Source organism: Lissotriton vulgaris, unplaced genomic scaffold (assembly GCF_964263255.1).
Source record: "Lissotriton vulgaris unplaced genomic scaffold, aLisVul1.2 SCAFFOLD_5990, whole genome shotgun sequence".
Taxonomy (NCBI): domain Eukaryota; kingdom Metazoa; phylum Chordata; class Amphibia; order Caudata; family Salamandridae; genus Lissotriton; species Lissotriton vulgaris.
The window spans coordinates 99,116-110,886 of NW_028250483.1; the positions used below are offsets into that span (position 1 = coordinate 99,116).

Below are 11,771 nucleotides of genomic sequence, written 5' to 3' on the forward strand. Positions count from 1 at the left end.
AAACACAACAATACATAGCAGAACAAAACATAGCATAACATAACAAAACATAGCATAACATAACAAAACAAAGCATAGCATAACAAAACATAGCATAACAAAACATAATAATAATAATAATAATAATAATAATCTTTATTCGGTTTTTTAGCATTTGCAAAACCATGAAAGATATCACACAATACAAAGTTAGTAATTGTTAAAAAGTACTATTTAGAAAATAGACTTTTTTTAAAAAAATGTTACATTTTCAAATATTAGTACACATTAGTCCACTGTTTTACAAGTTGTTTCGGTGCCTCATAATACACTTTAAGAAGTTTAAGACATGATAAACAGTACACTCAGAGTCCAAGGTTTGGAGCGCCAGCATGGCTGGGCGACATTGTCTGTGGCCCCATTTTTTAAGTAGGGGAATTAACCAAATTTTCCGATGGGGATGATAAAACTTACAGAAAAGTACTGTGTGTATGGTGGACTGTGGGGAGAGGTCGTCGCATGGACATGGGTCTATCTGTACATTCCAGTTGTTTTTATCAGGGAAAGTCACTAGCCTGAAAAAGAGATTCATTCTGAATCTTGTTAAGAGCATTTTCTCATAAACTGTTAGCTCCATGGTCAGATATAGCTGAATTCTCAAGGACTGCTGGGTCATAATTGCGTGGGTAACAGATTTTTTTGTGATCTGCGTAGTCAGTCTCAGTGTTTCCAGGTGACCCAACGCAAGTCGTTTCAGTTCCTTTTTGGAAGTTTCTCTCAAAGTCTCTGGGGTGTAAAAGTACTTTTGTAGGCCCAAATCAGTAAAAAAGTGTCTGACATACAAGAGCCATGCGATTTTATGAGTGTGGTCCAAATCCATAGTGTCCTGTAAGATACTTTTAGTCAGAGTGTTTTTTTCTGACAGCCAGGCTCGCCTCCAGAGGAGGAGGGGTTGAATTTTTATTAAGTCTTCAATGTGGGGGATTCCCAGCTCTAAATGTGAGGCGTAGGTGGAGGTGCCTCTAGGAATTGAGAGAAGGAAACTGATGAAGATGTTCTCTTCTTTTTGTATTGAGCTGGAGGATACGTGCCCCCAAATCCCTGCTCCATATAATGCAATAGATTGGCATTTCGCGGCGTAGATCTGAAGCAGTTCTACTGGTGGTCTTTTTCCCAGTTTGTTAGAGAATTTTATCAGCGCCATGATTGCTCTTTTGAACAGATGCCTCCTGGTCTCAACCGCCGCTTTCCAATTTTGGGCGTCATCGATCATGATGCCTAGGTACGGGTATTGTGAGGTCTTTTCAATTTTTTCACCATTCAGAAAGATCGACTTGGTTGCTTTTCTTGATCCACCAGCTACCATAACAAACGTTTTTTTAATGTTAATACGCAGATCCAAGGCCCCCATGAAGTCTGCATATTTAGTTAGAGATTTCTGCAGTTCGTTGGGGGTGCGAGCTAAAATAACTGCGTCATCGGCATATAGGAGCGCGGGGATCAAGCGACCTTTTACACTGGGGAGGTCCCTTGCCCCTCGCAGCATGGACTCTTCTAGGCCGTTTGTGTACAGTGAAAAGAGGAAGGGAGCAAGGACACACCCTTGCCTTACTCCCCGCTCTACCCTGAATGGTGCTGTCAGTTCTCCGTTTATTCCGTATCTTACTCTCGCCGTGGCTTCACTGTATAGTTCCCTCAGAAAGTTCAGAAGGGGAGGATCAACCCCCATTACATTCAGCAGTGACCAAAGCTTCGCATGCGAGACGCAGTCGAATGCGGAGGACAAGTCCACATAGACCATGTAGATGGACCCGGGTTTGGCATGGGTATATTTTGAAGTTAACAGACTTAGGGTTAGGGCCTGTTCAACTGTCCCAAAGCCCTCCCTAAACCCGAACTGTAAGTCCGAGAGGATGGTTTTATCTTCTACCCATTGCTGTAATTTTTCAAGGAGGACTCTTCCAACTACTTTTCCCAAAGAATCTAGAAGGGAAATCGGTCGGTAGCACTTTGTGTCCTGGCGGTCCCCCTTCTTGAAGATTGGGACCATAATTGAGGAGGACCATGACTCTAACAGGCCGAGTTCCATTGTGGCTAAGCAGACTCTTGTCAGTATTGGAACCCATAGATCCGGCAGGTGTTTGAACAAGTCAACTGGGACCCCGTCAGGGCCAGGAGCTTTCCCGCTTTTACTTGAAGATAGAGCCAATGCTAGGTCCTGCATGTCAAGGTCCATGATTATTGGATAGTCGACTAAAGGGATGTTGGAGTGATTTTCTTCACTGTTTGGTGTCAGTTTGAAGATTTCTGAAAAGTGGTTCACCCACGCTTCCTCGTCGATGGCCACATCTATTTTAGGACCGGCAGAGTCAGCTAGCGCGGGTGATTTAACAATCTTCCAGAAGGTCTTACTATCTTTCAAAAGTGCGCTCTTGTGTAGGGCGTTCCACAGGGATAATTTCAGTTATTTTTTCCTCTCTTTTCTGGAAGTGATGTATGCACGTCGGAGGGCTTGGATCTCTGTTGCATCTCTATTTGGTTTCCCGAGAGCTTTCCTTAGTTTAGTTTGTGCTTTTGTGCAGTCTCGGTTAAACCAACCTGTGGAATTTACTTTACTTTGTCTGGGTGTTTTGGTCAGCTGCTTTTTAACTTGGTCTATTATTATGCTGAAGTTTTCCAGAACTTGTTTTGGATCTGCATAGGGGTCAAGACAGATCAGAAAGCTGTTGTAGCAGGATTCTACTACCCTTGTTGTTAGTGCGTTTGGGTCCACCTTTTCCCATTTTATGGTATAACCATTGTTTTTCCCCAGTTCCAGTCTGTTCTGTGCCAGCGTGTTTGCTATCGATGCCATCAGTGACCTAGGTTGATGGATATAGAAGCTCAGGTTTAAGGCAGAATGATCACTAAGATTATTTTCCCGAATTTTGAAATTTTTGGTATGGTCTTTTAAGCCTTCTGTCACAAGTACAAAGTCTACGGTGGTCGCATGGCCCCTACCTCTATAGGTAGGTTCTAGTTTGCTGTGACTCTGTTGTATAGGGTTCAGGATTTGAAGATCCAGATCAGCTAATGTTCTGTTCATGACAGTCCCCACTCCTGTGTGGGAAAAATGTACCAGTGGGTTATCATTTTCGTCCTTTATTCCACATGTGTCATTCAGAGGGCAAGGGTGTATATTAAAATCTCCTCCCCAGATTATCTGCGGTATTTCCTTTTTCTGTTTGGCGTGCCAATGATCGGTTATTTTTGATTGAATTAGTGAGAGAACATTCAGAAAGACGTCATCCTCTAAATTGTTGTAGAGGTTTATTATTGTGAAGCAAAGTTTTTTCCCAATTGTAAGTGTGAGAATCTGGAAGTGTGGAGTTAGGTCTACCTTAGTGATCTTTAAGTCAGAGATTGTGTTAGCCAGGTAAATTGCCAGACCCCCTTTTGGTCTACCTGCAATGCTGGGAAGGGCGGGGGATATAAATGTCCTATAACCCGCAAGATGTAAAGGTGTCGTTGTCCATGTCTCTTGTAGACAGATGATTTGTGAGTCCTTCAAGAAACTAGCAGCCGAGCCGTCCTCTATTTTGTTTCGGAGGCCTGCCACATTCCAGAAGGTAATAGGTAACAGTGAGAGTGCGTTGTCTAAAGGTGGTTTTTCCATTTGAGAAGGTTCTATTATAGGGTTAGTCGAGTCCTCAGTTGTTAGTGCTGACTCCTGGGAATTGCTTCTTTGTCAATCGACCATTTCCAGGCCGCTAAAGCGATTCATCAACGGTATCCCTTGCCAGTTTTGCCCATTAGTGGGCTCTCTGTAACTGGTGCCATATGGATTCTGCGGTGGTCTCTCCCACTGCTCCCAATTTCTAGGTCTGTTATGTGGGCCCATGATCTGCCATGGTGCTTCTCTTTGCTGGTAGTTTTGGTTTAATGGCCACCAAGGGTGTTCAGGCTCGTTATGTCGCGGGATTAATTTTGGACCCGCGACGTCTAGTTCCCATGGCTGTAGTATTGGTTTCCTCCAAATGCTATCGGTATCACGGGAATAGTTATTATTGTGATATCGTTTTGGATAGAAGTATGACAAGAGTCTTGTGGCAATTCCCCCAGAGGTATTAAACTCCCGAGAGCAGATGTATTCTGCTATGGTTGGATCCTCGAACGTGATTACCACACAGTCCCCCCGGATGGTTTTTTTTCTGTGTCCCACCCACGAGGTCCGGGAGACTGAGGCTATTGTACTTTTCCAATGTTGGGGAACAGGGCGATTAGTGTTCAGCCAATACTGTACTTTATTCTTCAGTGACCAGTTGGGTTCAGCCCCCTCCCCAGTAAGTTCAGGGACCCCTGTCATAACTATTACGTATGGACATGCCGCAGGGGGCAGGTTTACAGAGGGTCTTTGGTCCGTAGTGTCTCTCGGGGTTCCTTTTGTTTTTGTTTGTTTTGTGTTTGTTATGGCTGGGGTTATGGAGGCAGGGGGGTTTGTCGTAACGGGGGTTTTAGAGGAAGGGGTATTTATGCTTGGGGTATTTGCTATTGGTGTGGGAAGTGGGTTGGGTGGTGGAGGTAGGGTCAAGGGCTTGGGAATGGTTTTTTGAACAGTAGGAGGATTTGATACTGTTGTAACCTTTGCTGTAGGTTGTTTTTTGGTCTGTGGAGGAGGCAACGTTACCGATTTCTTGTTTGGGTGAGTTATGATTGAGGAATCTGAAAGCGGCTTTAGGGGGACTTGTGGGAGTGAGGGTTTGGGAGGACTAGAGATTTTTGAAATTAGACTTTCGATGTTAGTAAGTCTAGATTCTAGAGGGCGAATATAAGAGTTCAGCAGAGAAGCTATTTCCTTAATTAATCTAGCTGATTCTCTTTCTTTCCCTAGTTGTCGTGGGCTTCTTGGTTCCGGGATTGGGAAGTCTTGAAGATCATGTGGTAGTTGATGTATCATTGGTATATTACTGGGCAGGGGGGCAGGGTGAAGGGGAAGTGCTGCTGGATTTGTGTCACCTACCAATACTATAAGATCAGCCGTTTCGGTGTTGTCGATGTGGTCTGGTTTTTTGCTAACATTTCTTTTTTTGATAGCTCCCTCCCTCCTCCCTCTCGTCTGCCTTACTTCTTCAGGGGTTGGGTCGGGGAAGATATCTGGGGGTTTTTCTAGGTCACTGTCCGAGAAAGCTACTGAGAGTTGGGTGGCAGAGAGGTCTATGTTGTTTGGGAGACTGAGTCTGTTCGCAGTCGCAGTCGTTGGAGTTGGGGTTGCCTGGACTTCTGGGGTTCTTGCGGTAGCTAGTAGTCCCATTGAAGATCGGCGTGCAATGGCGAGTTCAGTTGAAACTCTCCCCTCAATTAAGCTTATGCTTTGATCGATGAATGTGTTTGCTTTGGCGAGGAAATCGTCCATTGGACCAAGCAATTTGTCTCCTATCCCATTTTTTTTGGCTTTTTTCTGTTTGTTAGATCGCGTGTTCATTTTCCGATGGGTGGATTTGAGGGGATCAGAGCGTAAATAAGTGCCTATGTGGAGATAGCCGTGGTGAAGCAGTAAGGGGGGTGGGCCGGACCGGACTCTCTCGTACTCGAACGGCCTCAAACGGCCCGCTCTTTGCCCGGTCTTCGACCCGAGCTGCGTCCCGCGCTGCGGGAGAACACACACTGTTTATGGTAGTTTGAAAAGGGCGGGGGGCGGGGCTAGAGGGAGAGCGGACCGGAAGATGGAATCGGTCTTGCAGGGACACCTGGATCTGGTAGTCCCTGCACGCTCGCAGCCCTCAAGCCTTCCGATGCCCAAGATTCGCCCTGGAGTGCGCCGACAGACAGCAGGCAGAGTCAGCAAGACCCTCGGTGAAGCGGCACCCGCGAAGCGGGTGCGGCGAACTGCAGCTTTGATGTGAAGAGGTGAGCGCTGGTCCACAGATGCGCTGGTATCAAAACCAGCTAACAGGCGAAGTGTCCCAAAGGTCAAGGGCAACACAGGTGGTTTTGTCAGCCCTCCGATGGGCGGGGGGCGGGGCTAGAGGGAGAGCGGACCGGAAGATGGAATCGGTCTTGCAGGGACACCTGGATCTGGTAGTCCCTGCACGCTCGCAGCCCTCAAGCCTTCCGATGCCCAAGATTCGCCCTGGAGTGCGCCGACAGACAGCAGGCAGAGTCAGCAAGACCCTCGGTGAAGCGGCACCCGCGAAGCGGGTGCGGCGAACTGCAGCTTTGATGTGAAGAGGTGAGCGCTGGTCCACAGATGCGCTGGTATCAAAACCAGCTAACAGGCGAAGTAACAAAACATAGCAAAACACAACAAAACATAGCATAGCATAACAAAACACAACACAATGTAGCATACATAACAAAACATAGCATAGCAAAGCATAGCAAAACACAACAAAGCTTAGCATAGCATAACAAAACAAAACATAGCATAACAAAACATAGCATAGCAAAACCAAGCATAGCATAATAAAACACAACAAAACAGCATAGCATAACAAAAGACAACAAAACATAGCATAGCATAACAACACAAAGCATAGGATAGCAAAACTAAACACAGCATAGCATAACAAAACAAAGCATAGGATAGCAAAACAAAACATAGCATAACAAAACATAGCATAACATAACAAAACATAGCATAACAAAGCACAACAACACATAGCATAACAAAACATAGCAAAACACAACAAAACATAGCATAGCTTGACAAAACACAACAAAACATAGCATTGCAAAACAAAACATATAATAGCATAGCAAAACATAGCATAGCATACACAACAAAGCATAGCATAATAAAACACAACAAAACATAGCATATTAACACAAAACATTGCATAGCATAGCAAAACATAGCATAGCATAACAAAACATAGCATAGCATAACAAAACACAGCATAGCATAACAAATCAAAGCACAGGATAGCAAAACATAGCATAGCATAACAAAACAAATCATAGGATAGCAAAACAAAACACAGCATAGCATACAGCATCACTCAGCACCACCACAGCATCACTCAGGGGCACCACAACATCACTATGCGCTACCACAGCATCACTGAACGCCACAGCATCACCTGTTTGCCATCACAACATCACTCAGCGCCACCACAGCATCAGTCTGTGCAACCATTCCACAACAACTTATTCAAATATGTTCTCTCAATGTTTCAAGCTTTATTACAAATGTAACAAAAAGATGTTAATATTTCATTTCTGTTCTTGGATTTTCGTCACAATAAATATAATCTTCACAAAAGTTATTTACAAAAGTTAAATTGCAATAACTTTTATTTAAGTATTCATTATTTAAAAAAATTATTGTTATTTGTAATATATATACATGTAAGTCACGTAAATGCAACACATATTGCATTACAATTGCTATAGGTGTCACATTTGCGAAAGTTATAACTATTGGCATTGTAAATGACAAAGCTATTTCGCTATTTTCAAAAAACATAACATAAATAAAAAATGTGTCATTTACAATACCAATAGCTCAAACATTCCTAATGCGGGACCTATTGCATTGCAAATGCTTGTTTAATTTCCTCTGCTCCTGTTTATCATGAGAAGTACAACCATAATGTACAGAGCCTACATAGATTGCATCCTCCCATATTGGAATCCAAAGATATTGAATAAACAATCCGGACCTAAGAATCTGGGCCTAGAGTTAGAAAGTGCTTTACAGATGGGAAACAATTTCCGTTTTCTAGATTGTGTTTCTCTTATAGAAAAGAGAACCCTCACCACCAACCTTGTTGCAGGCTTTATCAAGGGTTGCTCCTTATCCGGACCACAAATGTGGTGACAAGGATGGGCTCTAAAGTTATAATAAGAGCTAATGGCTGTAGGTTTGCTCCCTGTTTTTTTAAAGAAACACAGGGGCATATTAACAAGGAACAGGGAAAATTAACGCTAAGGGCGCTTAGCATTAATTTTTTTAACGCCCTCTATCTCTGGCTAATATCGCCTGGTCAGAGACATATAAGAACGCTTTGACTAGTTACAGAAAGATGATCACTGCGGCCAAATGTGCCTTCTATAGCACACAAATAACCAACGCTCTTAACTCAAACAAACAGCTGTATCAGGTGGTAAAAGACCTAGCCAACCCCCCTGCCCCACCATCTGTTGAACCATCTCAATCATTTTGCAACAAGGTGGCAGACTTCTTTCAGGCCAAGGTCAATGACATCTTTAACGAATTTACCACAACATCAACCACTAATACAGTCTGTCGGGAGACTTCCCGCTGTTCACTTAAACCAACTCTAGAGGTCTTTACACCGCCGACCTCCATGATAAAGCTGATAAACACTGTAAAATCGGGATCTTCTTTGGACCCCTGTCCCCCACGCATCATTAAATCAGTCTCTGACCTAATAGCCCCAGTACTTACTAACATCTGCAGAGCCATATTTCAGACAGGCATATTTCCCGAAATTTGGAAAAAGTCTACTGTAACACCTCTCCTGAAAAAACCCTCACTAAATCCCCTAGAGCCGAAAAACTATCGTCCAATTGCCTCCCTCCCTTACTCTTCCAAAATTATCGAAAAGGCGATGAATCAACAGCTGTCAACCTTTATCGACCAGAACGACCTGCTGGACAATACGCAGTTCGGGTTTCGGAAGGGTCATGGGACGGAGACGGCCCTGATCAAAGCAGCTGAGGAGGTCAGGACTATTATGGACAGGGGTGGTCCAGCGATTCTGATACTATTGGACTTATCCGCGGCCTTTGACACGGTCGATCACTCTATTTTGATCGACCGTGTCGCCGCCCTTGGCATCCAGGGCAGGGCCAGAGCAACGCTTGCCTCCTTCCTGGCCAATAGGATACAATCCGTGAAGATGGGAAACTTCAGTTCCCCTGACTTCACTCTTCCGTGCGGTGTCCCCCAGGGCTCCTCGCTAAGTCCGACACTCTTCAACATCTATGTGTCGGACTTGGCGAGGGTAATAAAGTCATTCGGCATAGGGCTTACATCGTATGCCGATGACACACAGCTGATCCTGGAAATACATAAAAATGGAGAAGCTGTGGCAGCTAACTTTCAGGCAGGCATGAAGGCAATCAGTACATGGATGAATCGGAACTGCTTAAAACTGAATTCCGACAAAACGGAGGTACTGGTTTTTGGCGAACTAACTCCGTCTTGGTCTCCGGTCTGGTGGCCTCCTGAACTGGGTACACCTCCACCGCCAGTTGCCAAGGTGAAAAACTTGGGCGTGCTTTTTGACAGTAGGCTGACGTTCCTTGGCCATGCTAACGCCGTGGTATCGGCTTCGTTTTTCACCTTGAGAATGGTGAAGAAACTGCTTCCGTTTCTTCCTCCTACCGCTGGCAAAACGCTGATGTCCTCCTTGGTACTATCCAAGGTGGATTATTGTAATGGCTTACTGCTTAATGCGCAGGAGCAAGTTGTGAATAAGTTACAGCTTGTTCAAAATGCTGCTGCGAGGGTCCTTCTGGGGATACCAAAATACGCCTCTATCTCCCCTATAATAAGAGAGCTTCACTGGCTACCCATAAGAAGCAGGATAAAGTTCAAGGCCATGTGTATAACCTACAAGGCCTTGAACAATAACGGTCCTGACTTCTTCAAAAACGCTTTCAAAATTTATAAGCCCAGTCGAACTCTGCGGTCATCTACAGTCCAACAGCTCCAAATCCCCCCAACAAAAAAGGCAACTTGGGGAGATAGACGATTTGTAGTGGCTGCATCCAAACTGTGGAACCAGATTCCATCTCAGATCAAGGAACATACCTCGTTGTTTTCCTTTCGAAAACACCTTAAAACATGGCTTTTTAACCAGTAACATCCTTTAACAACCATGTAATCTGTATGCACTAGCGCCGAGACACCGGAAGGTATTTGTGCGCTCTAGAAATTTTAAAAATAAAAAATAAATAAATAAATAAATATTGCGTTATTAACAATGCTAACCGCCTAGGCGATAAAAAATCCAGCGATAGCGGATTTTTGGGAGGTTCTCGCTGGTAATGCAGCAATAAAAACTACAAGGATAGGGATATCCTTGTTGATAGCCCATGGGGGATTAACTCCATTGGATTACATGGCTAAGTCTGAAAATTAGCAGACGTAAAAAAGCAGTGTTAACCGTGGTTAGCGCTGTTTTTTTTGTCTCTAACACGGTTAGCGTGAAGCTTGATAATAGGAGTAATGGCGCTTAGCGACATTTCTCCTACTATTTTGCTCTGGAATGGCCACTTTGCATCTCATTAGAGATGCAAAGGGAAGCATAGTGAAAAAGGGTGCTAACATGCGATTTTGCTTGTTAGCACCCTGTTGTTGATAGGGTAATATTTTTATCTCCGCTTCTTTGGATTTTAAAGCCAAAAAAGCGAAGATAAAGCCATTGTTAATATGCCCCACAATCTAGAGATCGGCTGCCGTTCATCGTAGCAGGCAGTCTACAATCTGCAATGAGGAAGATGCCAGCTTCAAAATTACACTATTATAAATTAATTACTCTGCCATCATTGATGGTGCATTTTGTATCAACCTCTAAAGGATTAAAGAATGGGTATACCTAAAGACAACCCTCCCAGAGCTGTTCATGAGGGTCTATCTTCTGGGCTTCTGTTATGAGCTTTGTTCCTCCGGATCCAATGTTGAGTGCCTTGTTGACTTGTTTCAGGGCGGCGTGGGAGGCTTGGAAGGTGAGGTGGCCCTCACTGCGTTTGTGACCATCGCGCTGCACCACACAATGGACGTCCACACAGGACCAGACAAGAGCAAAGTGGTAGGTAACATTGCAGCCCCCTTGAGCCTGGCAGACCAGCTCCCTCCGGTCAACCTATGCTTGGCTCTCTCTGTTTTGCCTGTGACTGTTCCTCTATCTAGCTCCAAGGTGTGACATCTTTCACTGTCTGTATTTTACTCCACCCTCCAGCGACCTAGTAATGTTAAGGCGCTTTCATTGTCGAACAGCGAGGCCCTGTCTGAGAGGTGGGTCCAAGAGGCGGCCAAGGTGGCTGCTGAGGAGGCCACTGATAGGCAGAAATGGCTCAGGCACAGTAGAGCACCTGTTGATTGGCTGTGCGGAATGCTAGCTTGAGCATGAGATGATTGGGTGATTGACGCTGCCGCCTGGCAAGCACATTATCTGCATGAGTGTCATGCATTGTGTAGAGTGCACAGGAGGAAACATGTCCACATGACATGACCAGATCACTGCAGTCTGGTGTTACACGATTAGATATCCCTGGGTTCTCCTGATATTAAGGTCTCTTATCATTTGCTTGTCTCTCTTTAACCTCCCAGAAATAAAAACATTGTGTCATTTCACACCAAAGAGCAGGGCCTGAACCTCAAAGAATCTCCAGAAACTCCAAACAGGGAAACACCACAACCTTCTCCAGCAGGTGCAGAGGGCAGTGGAGATGGAGGGCAGGCCAGGTGTTCGGGTTTTGAATCCACACTGGGAGAGACAGTACCAGAGTGAGTGATTTCTAAGATGAACATTAGTGACACATAACACAAAAATGTCAGGCCGCGCCGCTTAATGACCTGTGAAATGAAACTCAATAGTCATTCCCTTTTGTGTTCAAACCATCCTCAACTCACTGGTCTCTCCCAGTTTAGACGCTAACATTGCTCTGGACTTCAGGTTGTGGCATTTGGAGGAGAATGAAAGCAGACCTGGGAGGTTGGTTGAAATAGGCCCTTTAATTGCACGTAAACACGTTGTACATAGGGTTGGATATATATAGAAAAAAGTATCCATATATACGGAAATCTTAGCACTTATCATATATGTTCCCAAATAGTAACA

The 11,771-nt window shown here is 44.5% G+C and overlaps 1 long non-coding RNA gene across 1 annotated transcript in view; it reads left to right on the forward strand.

Annotated features, from left to right (window-relative positions):
- LOC147663257 (uncharacterized) overlaps positions 1 to 10,739 on the forward strand; it is a 105,952-nt gene extending 95,213 nt beyond the window's left edge. The window contains exon 3 of the long non-coding RNA XR_015305361.1: positions 10,635 to 10,739. This is a non-coding gene — a long non-coding RNA (uncharacterized LOC147663257). The remainder of the gene's footprint in view (positions 1 to 10,634) is intronic.
- The last annotated feature ends 1,032 nt before the right edge of the window (positions 10,740 to 11,771 follow it).